The sequence below is a fragment of the Hemicordylus capensis genome, chromosome 2 (assembly GCF_027244095.1).
Source record: "Hemicordylus capensis ecotype Gifberg chromosome 2, rHemCap1.1.pri, whole genome shotgun sequence".
In the NCBI taxonomy this organism is placed as follows: domain Eukaryota; kingdom Metazoa; phylum Chordata; class Lepidosauria; order Squamata; family Cordylidae; genus Hemicordylus; species Hemicordylus capensis.
In genome coordinates this window covers 344,682,547-344,694,086 of record NC_069658.1, presented here as the reverse complement: position 1 = coordinate 344,694,086, position 11,540 = coordinate 344,682,547, and the positions used below count along the sequence as shown (strand labels likewise).

At 42.1% G+C, this 11,540-nt stretch overlaps 1 protein-coding gene and 1 long non-coding RNA gene across 3 annotated transcripts in view; one reads left to right on the top strand and one right to left on the bottom strand.

Annotated features, from left to right (window-relative positions):
- Positions 1–795: 795 nt before the first annotated feature.
- The window catches only part of LOC128347338 (rho GTPase-activating protein 24-like), a 52,042-nt gene continuing 41,297 nt past the window's right edge, over positions 796–11,540 (top strand). The window contains exon 1 of the mRNA XM_053301811.1: positions 796–808. The gene's annotated coding sequence lies outside the window, so the exon portion shown is untranslated. The remainder of the gene's footprint in view (positions 809–11,540) is intronic.
- Positions 6,354–8,358, bottom strand: LOC128347339 (uncharacterized). Of its 2 annotated transcripts, none has more exons than XR_008317518.1 (2): positions 8,078–8,358; positions 6,354–7,598 (listed from the first exon to the last, which is right to left on the bottom strand). It is a non-coding gene; the product is annotated as an uncharacterized LOC128347339 (long non-coding RNA). The 2 variants fall into 2 exon arrangements; XR_008317517.1 differs by having other exon boundaries at positions 6,354–7,035.

The following is an 11,540-nucleotide window of genomic DNA, read 5'->3' as shown; positions in this document are numbered from 1 at the left end:
GGGTTGAAAGAGATGTTGAGACAGGTTTTTCCTGCACTAAACTATGGCAGCTTTTGGAGGTATGAGACAATCTTGGGCCTTTCCTGACACATCTAAGCTACAACATAGCCTAACCATTGGTGTTTTTTTTTTAAACCAGGCAGACTTTCATACATTTTATTTCAGATAAATAGAGGGATATTTTGAAACAAATTAACCACCTGTTTATATAAGTGAACATAACATTGTACAACAAAGTTATGTAAGTACCTGATCATAAGTACCACAAGAATTAACATAATCCAGTCATGCTGTGAGATCAGGTTTATTGTTCTTTCAGATATTTCTGTTTTTACTGAAGGCTTCCCGCAGCTTGTCTTGGTGTAGGGTCTCTTCAGATATGATATTTTCCAATTCAGAGATCATCTTGGCACACAGTGGGAATGTGTACACTGTTGCTTATGAAAAGTGGAACAAGTATTTTGCCTGAAAACATGTCAGTCACAAAGCCACTGGCTTCCTGGCCCATGTATTCAAAACACAATAAACACTTGAGGCAAGTGTCACAAGGGGCCGTGCCTACTTTTGGGTGTGTGTGTAAATGTGGATTATGTAGGGGAAATGTCATGTGGAGCAGCCATTGGATTATCTGTGATCTCCTTTTCAGTCAATCTCTTCTTTGGACACTGAGGTAAAATATTCATGAAGGCAAATCTCTCAAGGACAGCAAAGATAACAGCAGGGAAATGACAAAATTATCTATTCACTACCAGATTGGGGACAAATCTGCAATCCAATATGCAGCTTTGGAAACAGGCCTTCCACAGAGGTAAGGTTTAAAATCTCTTTGGATTTTAATTGATCTTTTCACATTCATATAAGCTTAGTAAATGCAAATGTATCATGCTGGTTCCTTTCATAACACAGAGAGCATATGTGGGTTTTGTCTTAAGCCCAAATCCCACTGTTTGGCAAGAAACTAGAGCCAAGGGTCAGTGCTATTTGTGTAACCACCTGCAAGGTTTAGCTTTCCATATTTTTGAGACATCTTCCTTTGTGGTTGCATTGTGAATGTGTACATTGTCAGTCATTTGTAAGCTAAATCATTTTTTAAATTTCAATATGCATCTGTTTGGAAGAATATGCTGGGCCTCCAGCCATTTGCATTTGAAACCCAACTTCTTTTCTGTTGGCTGTGGGGTGCTGGAAGAGTCCCGAGGTTTCATTCACTTTCTGCTCATTCTTCTTGGCCATCCAGCTTAATAGATAGAACAGCAGCATCTCAATCCCTAAACCAGAACCTGGCAGCTGTGCTCAACTGGACAAAAGGCTGGTTCTGAATCTGAGCAAGAGGGAAAAGATGGTGGGGTCTGCAGGGTCTGGGCTGAGGTCTGGGGGCTTACCCACCATTGGTGTGATCTCCTTGCCTCTTTTAGAGCAGATAATAGTCCAGAAGTCCCAGATGGTGGATGTGATCAAGACCCTAAGTTCATTTGATTTGCAGACAGCAACTTTTTTTAGATGAGATGAGATGAGATATGGTAATCTTTATTTTGGTCAATGACCAGAGAACCAATACGAACAATTCAGGAAATACAATTGAGTTACTTTATTAACTATTATATAAATTTAAAGTAATAATAATAATAATAATAATAATAATAATAATAATAATAATAATACCCCCAGTGAGGCACTACCTTGGCGTGGTTGTGGGGCTTGCGTGCTCTGAGGAAGGTGAGAGCTATGCCAGAGGTCCAACCATACTGGACAGGTCTCACCAGAGGAGCCAGACAAAGAGTGCCTCTCCCATCAACAATATGGTGAGACGTAACTTTAATCAATCTATACCGGATCGGTGGTCGCCCAGGCCAACAAGGACCGCGCCAGGTGCTGGAGTCCCTGGACATCTGGTGGCAAGTGGGCAACAGGACTCAGGATCTTCAGTTGAGCAACCAGGGCTGAAGACTGCAAGGTTACTGGAAGAAACGTCGCTTAACCAAAAAAATATATGAAAAATGCCAACAAGGAAATAATGATCTGCTATTACAAGTCTAGTCCAACGAGAAGAGGTTATTTAAAAAGAATGTACCAAATTTGGAAAGAGAAGCATCCAGATACAGAAATAACAGAACAAAGGCTAGCAGACCAGAGAAGATTCATACTAAGAAATAAAGTATTCACAGGAGTTGAGCTGGAAGAACTGCAAAGAGCAACACAGGCTCAAGACATGGAAGAAGAATTACCACCAACTGAAGCAGTGGCTCAGGCGCAGGTGGAGGAGGTGTTGGAAATAGAGGATGCCACTGTTGCTGAACTGTTTCAAAATCAAAACCAGGCAACCTCCCCTTTGCCTTCACCTCAAAAACCCGAATGCCGTTTAACAGAAAAGCAACAAGAACTAAAGCAAAAAATAACTGAGCACATGAACCAAACAACCACCAGGGTTCGACTTCCAGCTCTAAAAACAGTTGCCAAAAAACAACTAGCTCAGGCATTAAAAGATGTCAATGCTGCACTTGCAGAAATAACAACCAATAATTTGCAAGAAACAAACCAACTAATGTACAGTGCAGCAACAATAACAACACAAGAGCTCGGATATAAGATCAATGGACCTGTAAAAAAAGAAAGTAGTACATCACCTAAATGGAAGATTAGATTAGAAAATAAAATCTCCAGGCTTAGATCAGATGCTAGTAAATTGAAAGATATGAAAGACAAGAAGCTGAAGAATGAAAAGACTAAACAGTATCTGATCCAAAAATACCACCTAGATTCAAGGAAAATTAGAGAAGTCCTGGAAATAATGAAGCAGCAAATAACAGCAGTGTCAAAGAAGATTAGCAGATATGAAGCCAGAACTACACAACTCAGGCAGAATCTCCAATTCTAGTTGAATCAGAGACGTTTCTACCAAAGTATAGAAGGAGGAACTGCAAGAAACCTAGAAACACCAAATAAAGAAGAAACAGTGCAATCCTGGGGGAAATTATGGGACAATCCAATAGAATATAATAAAAAAGCAGGCTGGATGAAAGAGGTCAAAAAATGTAACCAACAAATGCAAGATCTAATAATAACACCAGAATTAATAAGTGAAAGAGCAAAGAAAATTAAAAATTGGACTGCTCCAGGCGACGATGAACTGCACGGCTTTTGGCTTAAACACCTAACAAGCCTTCATAAACAACTCTCAAAACAGTTCAATCACATTTTGCAAGGAGGTGATATTGAACAATGGCTAACAACTGGGAAAACTCATCTCATCATGAAAGACCCAGCAAAAGGTGCAGTTCCAAGTAATTATAGACTGATAATCTGTCTGCCAACCATGTTCAAATTATTAACTGGAATAATAGCAGATGAAGTGATGCAACACTTATTAACTAACAAACAGCTTCCAGTTGAACAGAAAGGAAATTGCCCGAACACCAGAGGCACAAAAGATCAGCTGCTGATTGACAAAATGATTTTAGAAAATTGCAAGAGAAGAAAAACCAATCTAAGTGTTGCATGGATTGACTACAAGAAAGCCTTCAATTCATTGCCTCACACATGGATACTAAAATGTTTAGAAACAACTGGTGTCAGCAAAAACATTCAGATATTTATAAAAAAGCAATGAGCATGTGGAGTACACAGTTAACAATCACTGGCGAGACACTTGGGAAGGTTAGCATTAGAAGAGGCATTTTTCAAGAAGACTCACTATCCCCTCTGTTGTTTGTAATCGCGATGACCTCACTTTCACAAATACTAACAAAAACAGGCCTCGGATACCAAACATCTAAAACATCAAGTCAAATCAACCATCTGCTGTACATAGACGATCTGAAGTTGTATGGAAAGTCCCAGTCAGAAATCGAATCATTGCTAAACACTGTCCGTATATTCAGTAGCGATATAGCAATGGAGTTTGGACTAGACAAGTGTGCTGCATTAATAATGAACAGAGGGAAAATAAGAAAAACAGAAGGAATAGAACTGCCCAATGGAAGCAAGATCAAGAAACTGGAAGAGAAAGAACCTTACAAATACTTGGGCATTCTCCAGGCTGATAACATCGCACACACTGAAGTTAAAAGAAAAATGGGAAGTGAATACATCAGGAGAGTTAGAAAAATCCTCAAGTCCAAACTCAATGGCGGGAACACCATACAAGCCATAAACACTTGGGCTATACCTGTTATCAGATACACTGCAGGAATAATAGACTGGACCCAGGCAGAGCTAGAGACGCTAGATCATAAGACCAGGAAAATCATGACCATCAATCATGCTCTGCACCCCTGCAGTGATGTCGATAGGCTATACCTCCCTTGCAGCTCAGGTGGAAGAGGAATGCTGCAAGTCCATCAAACAGTAGAGGAGGAGAAAAGAGGCCTTGAAGAATATATCAAGGACAGTGAAGAAGATGCACTTCAAATGGTCAATAATGCGGAACTATTCAACACCAATGAAAGAAAGCAGGCCTACAAGAAAGAACAAGTCAAGAACCGAGCAGAAAAATGGAAAAATAAGCCACTGCATGGTCAATATTTGCACAATATAAGTGGAAAATCAGACATCACCAAGACCTGGCAATGGCTTAAGAATGGCAACTTGAAGAAAGAAACAGAGGGTTTAATACTGGCTGCACAAGAACAGGCACTAAGAACAAATGCAATAAGAGCAAAAGTCGAAAAATCCACCACAAACAAAAAGTGCCGCCTTTGTAAAGAAGCAGATGAAACCATGGACCACCTAATTAGCTGTTGTAAAAAGATCGCACAGACTGACGACAAACAAAGGCATGACAAAGTAGCAGGGATGATACACTGGAACATCTGCAAAAAATACAAGCTAGATGTAGCCAAACATTGATGGGACAATAAAATTGAAAAAGTTGAAGAAAATGTAAAAATATTATGGGACTTCCGACTACAAACAGACAAACATCTGCCACACAATACACCAGATATAACTGTAGTCAAGAAGAAAGAAAAACAAGTCAAAATAATCTACATAGCAATACCAGGGGATAGCAGAATAGAAGAAAAAGAAATAGAAAAAATCACCAAATACAAAGATCTACAAATTGAAATTGAAAGGCTGTGGCAGAAAAAGACCAAAATAATCCCAGTGGTAATTGGCGCCCTGGGTGCAGTCCCAAAAGACCTTGAAGAGCACCTCAACACCATAGGGGCCACAGAAATCACCATCAGCCATTTACAAAAAGCAGCTTTACTGGGAACAGCCTATATTCTGCGACGATATCTATAACAATTGACAATAAAATCCAGCCATCCCAGGTCCTTGGGAAGGACTCGATGTCTGGATGAAACAAACCAGTCAATAACACCTGTCTGACTGTGTAAACAAGAAATAATAATAATAATATATACTAAAATATCTGACCAGCTGCATTATATGTATTTGGATCCAGAAAAGCCACTAATAAATAACTATTTGATAACCTCTAATCAAATTTTACTAGCAATAAAACAATATTTAGCAACATTATACAACCTGGCTTCAATCTGATCCACTAAAAGAATAGTTAAGTAAAATTTATCAGAGCCTGGATAAGGATTAGTTTCAGGAGAAATAAGCTTGAGTTGGAATGTGTAGTTTCAATCTTCCCAGAACTGCAAGGACAAACACGTTCTTCAAATGAGTAACTTTTTAAAGTTTTGGATCTCTGGCAAGCATCATCCATGCTTCCTAATCCTAATTCCAGGGCAAAGCAGTTTATGAAGGGCTGTTCTTGAAGATTGTATGGAAACTTCAGTTGGTGCCAAATGTAGCAGCTACCTCCCAGTGAGAAACAGGAAAAAAGAAACAAAGCAAACTAGTTCTCAGTCAACTTCACTGCCTACTACTTGGTTTTCTGATCTCAGCTGAAGGTGCTAGTTGTTAAGTACAAAACCTTTCTTGGTCTAAATCCTGATTCAGTGGACAGTGTGGCCAACATCCAGACTAAATTTCTACTCCTGCTGAAATTAAGTAGTCCTTTAGACTCCCTAAGTAGGACTATTCAAGAAGTTAGTCTGGATGTCAGCCAGTGTCTCTTTAGAAGTGCCTCTGTCCTCTGCAACAGTGTTTCTCAACCTTTTTGGACTCAAGGACCGCTAAATCATTTGTGCAGAGTGTCAAGGACCGCTACATTCTTTGTGTGCAGTTTCCCGGACCAGCAGTTAGTAGAGGGGTTTCAAGTTTAATTTTATTTTATATATCTAAGACTTTATACCGGTCCAAAACTTGCATCTACTTGCAATTAACTTGCAATTAAAATAATGTCATAAAATAAAATTTGTTAAACAAACTATTTTATTTACATACTATTTACACAAGAAATTAATTAAGAAATTAAATAATGTCATAAAATAAAATTTGTTAAACAATAAACTGTATTTTATTTACATACTATTTACATATCAAAATGCACACAATGTTAATGTGAACATTATATTCAAATATTTTAGGAGCAGAGGAAGAAGTCTGATAATGAGATATTCAAAATAAAACCTTGGTATGAAAACCAACAATATTCTTCCTTTCCATGTAGCCATAAATAAGAGCCATGTCTGCTTACTGGAAAGTATGCATTCCCAAATTCCAAGGAGACTCTTAGTACATGCATATAAAAAAAGAATCATTAAAATAGAACACATTCAAGCACTATTTGAATGCTTGCATTACTTTCTCCCAAAAGCAATATTGGGGCTGTATTTGTGAATGGCAAAGAGATGACAAACTTTTGGTACTTCTGCAACAAGACAGTGGTAGAAAGGGTGTTCTCCAAAGCCATCCTCAAGCAAGCAGATCTTTCCCAGTCAGTACTACTTGATCCTCCATTTCTTCATATCTAGCAAGCTCCTTTATGAGGCGCAGCAGGTCGGCGCAGCCCTCAGACCGCGCGGCTCGGAGATGGAACGGGGCCATTTTCGCGGGGGGCGGATGGGATGGGATCCGGGGACTGCCTCTGTTTGCAGGCCAGTGCTTCTGTGCAGCATCCCAACTCTGTGGCCATGCACAGCACTGCTGGCTTATTTAAGCCCACGTAACGTGGGACTGCAAAAGAAAAGTTGCAGGAGACTCAGAGTTGTAGCGGAAGAAGAGGGAAGCGAGGCGTCGCCAAAACAGAGAAAGGGCTGGAACAGAAGAAGCGGCTAGGAGGAGTAAGAGCGAGCGAGGGCGGGCGAAAGGGAGAGGCTAGCAGGTCGGAGTGGGGTTTGAGGGCAGAGAGGCGAGGGAGCAACAAGAGGCAGGGACTGGGCAGGGCCGAGGGAGGAAAGGCCGCAAAGAGCGGAGTCAGGGTGAGGAGTCTGCGCCAGGGAAAGCCAGATTAAGGAGTGGCACTTTGGGAGCAACTTTTGTCGAGTGCGGAGCGAAGAAACTTGGAACAGGGCCATTTTCCCGGGGGGGGGGGGATGGGATGGGATCCGGGGACTGCCTCCGTTTGCAGGTCAGTGTTTCTGTGCAGCATCCCAACTCTGTGGCCATGCACAGCACTACTGGCTTATTTATCCTCAATGCTCTGCTCTCCACTCCCTCGCGTGAGTCCCCGATAGTTGAAGAGCAGGAGAAGCAGTCGACGGCGGCGGCACAGGCACAGTCAGGCGCCAAGCATCCCCCTGGCAGCACAGAGGGGGAAAAACTGCAATCTCAGTGGCAGCTTCTTCAAGTAGTTTTGGGCCGATTTGGCCCGTCTTCGGCCATGTGGGGGCGGTGGCGGCAGCTTCTTTGGCCTGAAATTGGGCCTTTGTGGGGGCGGCTGGGCGGCGGCTGCAGCCGCGGCAGTTGTTTGGGGCAGGCAGTAGTTTGGGCCTATTTCGCCGTCTTCGGTCGTGTGGGGGCGGCGGCGGCTTCTTTAGCTTCTGTGGGGGCAGCTGGGTGGGCGGTCGGTGGCGGCGGCAGTCTGGGCCGATTTGGGCCCAGACTGCCGATTCTGGGCCTTGATCTGGCCATGTGGGCGACAAGCGAGAAAGCGGCAGGGAGGGGTAAGTAAACCCTCCCGCCCTCCTAAATATACCCCCCCTGCAGTTGGTCAAAGCAAACACTCACAGCCTCAGCACCTCACTTATTTTTAGCCCAGTAAGTTTAAGCAGCTCACCTTCAAAGATCTCAAAAAACCACCTTCCAGCAACCACCCAATTTCTCCGCTCACTCACTCACTGACTGGGCTATCTTCCCGCCTCGGCACAAGCCCCGCCCCTGCTCCACCCCTATTGGCCACTGACGTTCCAGGAGCCTCGGAATTTCCGGGGAGAGAAAAACTTTTACAGCGGAGAGAAAAGCGGATAGAAAAACAAGCGTATTCAGTTTGGAGCCCTGCCTTCCTAGTCGCGGACCGGCACTCAAGCCTCCGCGGACCGCTGCCGGTCCGCGGACCGGCTGTTGAGAAACACTGCTCTGCAATATGTCCTCTGCCCATTCACCAGCATGTGCTTGCCTACCCATCGGTCAGGTATTTGGAGCAAAAGAGGACTGTCATTAAACCTTCCAATGCCTAACAAATTTTAAGTGCGGTCTGACCACCCAGCACCAACCACCTTCACTGGAGCTTCAAGAGAAACCCCAGTAAACAGATGTGCCCAAGAACCGTACCTACCCACCCTGCTTCGCAGGCATTTTTCCCAGGCCAATGAGAGATCTGTGTGCATAAGCCTCCTTGTATATATCCTAGCTACTGGGGGTGGGGATAATGTACAATAGCAAGCTGCATTAGAGCCAACTCCTATTAAAGTAACCCTTTTCCCTATGAATGAAATTCAGTTAATCATAATGTAAATCATTTGTTCACCCCCTCTCCACAGCTCCCATTCTTTTGTGACAGCTGGCACATAACAAATCACACCCTGACAATTCTGTTGCCTTTATAGGCATTACATAAAAATAAAGGCCTTCTCCATTTTGTTGGTGCCCTCCAGTTAAGTTGTATCTAATAGACAAAAGCAAGAAGTAAAGAACATCCATTACAGTTTATTTAAATAACACCACTTGCTTTATCAGAAGGCAGCAATAAATGGCCCTTTCCACAGAAGCAACTTTTCTCAAGCTGGGTAAATGGCTGCCTACAATTAAGTCTTAATCTGAAGCTTGGCTGAAATGCTGTGAGAAACAGAAAATGTTTTGCTCCTTTGGATATTGGGCTCTCAAACAGTGAAAAGTGAATTTTTATAGCCAGTGTCCTCCTAGCATTTAATTTGTTCCCAGTGAAATGATAATAGCAGGTTTTCTCCACAGCCACTTGCTTAGAACACTCTTTATATAAGGCTTTTTAATAGAGAAAGTGCATCAGTATCTTTACCTTGTTGTTTGTTCTCACAATGGCCCTGTGAAAACAAACAAGACACTATTCCCATTTTACAGATAAAACTGAGGCTGAATTTAGTATTTCAGACAGTGCTTCTCAGGGATTCTGTGTATGTCTGTGATTCCCAACCTGGGTTCCTCCAGATGTTGCTGAACTACAACTCCCAACATCCCCAGCCATAATAAATTGTAGCTGGTTTTACTGGGAGCTGACCACCTTAAGTGGCGCAGCAGGGAAATGCTTGACTAACAAGTAGAAGGTTGCCGGTTCGAATCCCCACTGGTATGTTTCCCAGACTATGGGAAACACCTATATAGCGCAGCAGCAATATAGGACGATCATCTCATACTGCGTGGGAGGAGGCAATGGTAAACCTCTCCTGTATTCTACCAAGGAAAACCACAATACTCTGTGGGTGCCAGGAGTTGAAATTGACTTGACAGCACACTTTACCTTTATGCTGGGAGTTGTAGTTCAGCAACATCTGGAGGAATCCAGGTTGGGAATCATTGGTGTATGTGATGGATTTCCAGAGAAGTACAATTCTCTGTCATGGGATAATGCAGATCCAGTGTGTGTTTGCTTTAGATCGACGGTGTTTTTCATTGGTCTCTTGCATATAAACATACTCCAGAAGTTGTTGGAGTTCCAGTGCATCAACCTTTTGCACCAACTATCCTAATGACCACTAGCGGCACTGGGAGTAGAGATAGTGAGTGAGGGTCTCCCTAGCTGTTCTACCGGTCTCTACTCTATGGCTCCCCTGATAAGACTCTTCAGGTATTTCCTGTTGAGAGTCAGAATCCCTTCTTTTCCTCTTAGAGAGCAGATGGAAACATCTCTCTCTCCCTACCTATTCATTATGTAGTCCTATAGATTAGGATTAAGTCTTTCCTATCCAAAGGTGTACTTCACCACTAAATCTATTTAGTATTTTAGTATTTTATTCTACAAGACTCTCCATGTGTCTTCTCTAAATAGCTGCAACAACTAAACTCTGCAAACTATTCTGTAACTAGAGTGGGTAGCATCTTTAGTGCTCTGCTAATTAATCGGGGGGTAAAAATCACAACCCTTAACAGAAGTTACTTTATACAAGCCTTTGCAATGGTTCCCAATCCACTGATTTTACACTGTGGGGAAGGCAGCCCAACCAATTGCCATGTATTGAAGAGTGACCCTTATCTTGTGTAAAAGTGATGGGATCTACATATTGAATCAGGCTTCATGTTGCAACAGTGGATGTGGATGCATATGTGCATATTGCAATGCTCATCTGGGCCTCATTGATTTGCTGGATGTATTATTGAAAAGTATGGAGGATCTGTATACCCATCTGGTGGATTTATACAGCTAATTGACATGAGCAGAGTTGGATCAATAAGACTGGGGCTATGATCCTTCATTGGAAGTAAGCGGAACTGAGCTCAATTGGATGCACTTCTGAGGAAGCATGAACAGAGTTATAATAAAAAGATAAAGTGTGCTGTCAAGTCAATTTTGACTCCTGGAGACCACAGAGCCTTGTGGTTGTCACTGGTAGAATACAGGAGGGATTTACCATTGCCTCCTTCTGCAAAGTATGAGATGATGCCTTTCAGCATTTTCCTATATCACGGGTGCCCGATATAGTACCAGCAGGGATTTGAACCGGCAACCTTCTGCTTGTTAGTCAAGTATTTCTCCACTGTGCCACCTAAGGTGGTTTAGGGTTATAATGGAAGCTCTTTGTTATCTAGAGTTGCCCTGAGGCTCTGGAATACACTCCCAAATTAAATCAGAATCTCCCATTTCTGGTTGCTTTTAAACGACTTTTGGAAACATACCTGTTTCCTCAGGCTTTTAGTTTATGATGTTTTAAAGTTTTATTTATGGTAATTTAAACCTGTTTTATATGATTTTTAGGTTTTACTTGCTATTTAAAGTGTAAGCTGCCCTATTATGTAAGGCAGTATATAAATGCATCAAACAAACTAACCCTCAAACAAGAAGACAAAGCCGGAGGCTACTTTTTATTACTGAAATGAAATGGTTCCTATAGGTAAATCCTAACCAATATGTGCAGAGAGGAGTCCACCGGACCGCTTTGAATTGCCCTGTTAGAGTCAGAAGGCCTAATATACCTTAAAATATATTAACTAGATAGTTGAGGTAAACTCTGTTCAATACATGCTATTGAGCTTATGTCTCACAGGTGGGTCATGGTGATTTTTCTCTCGCCACTACAAATAAATCCCATAGGTACACAAGTAGAAGACAG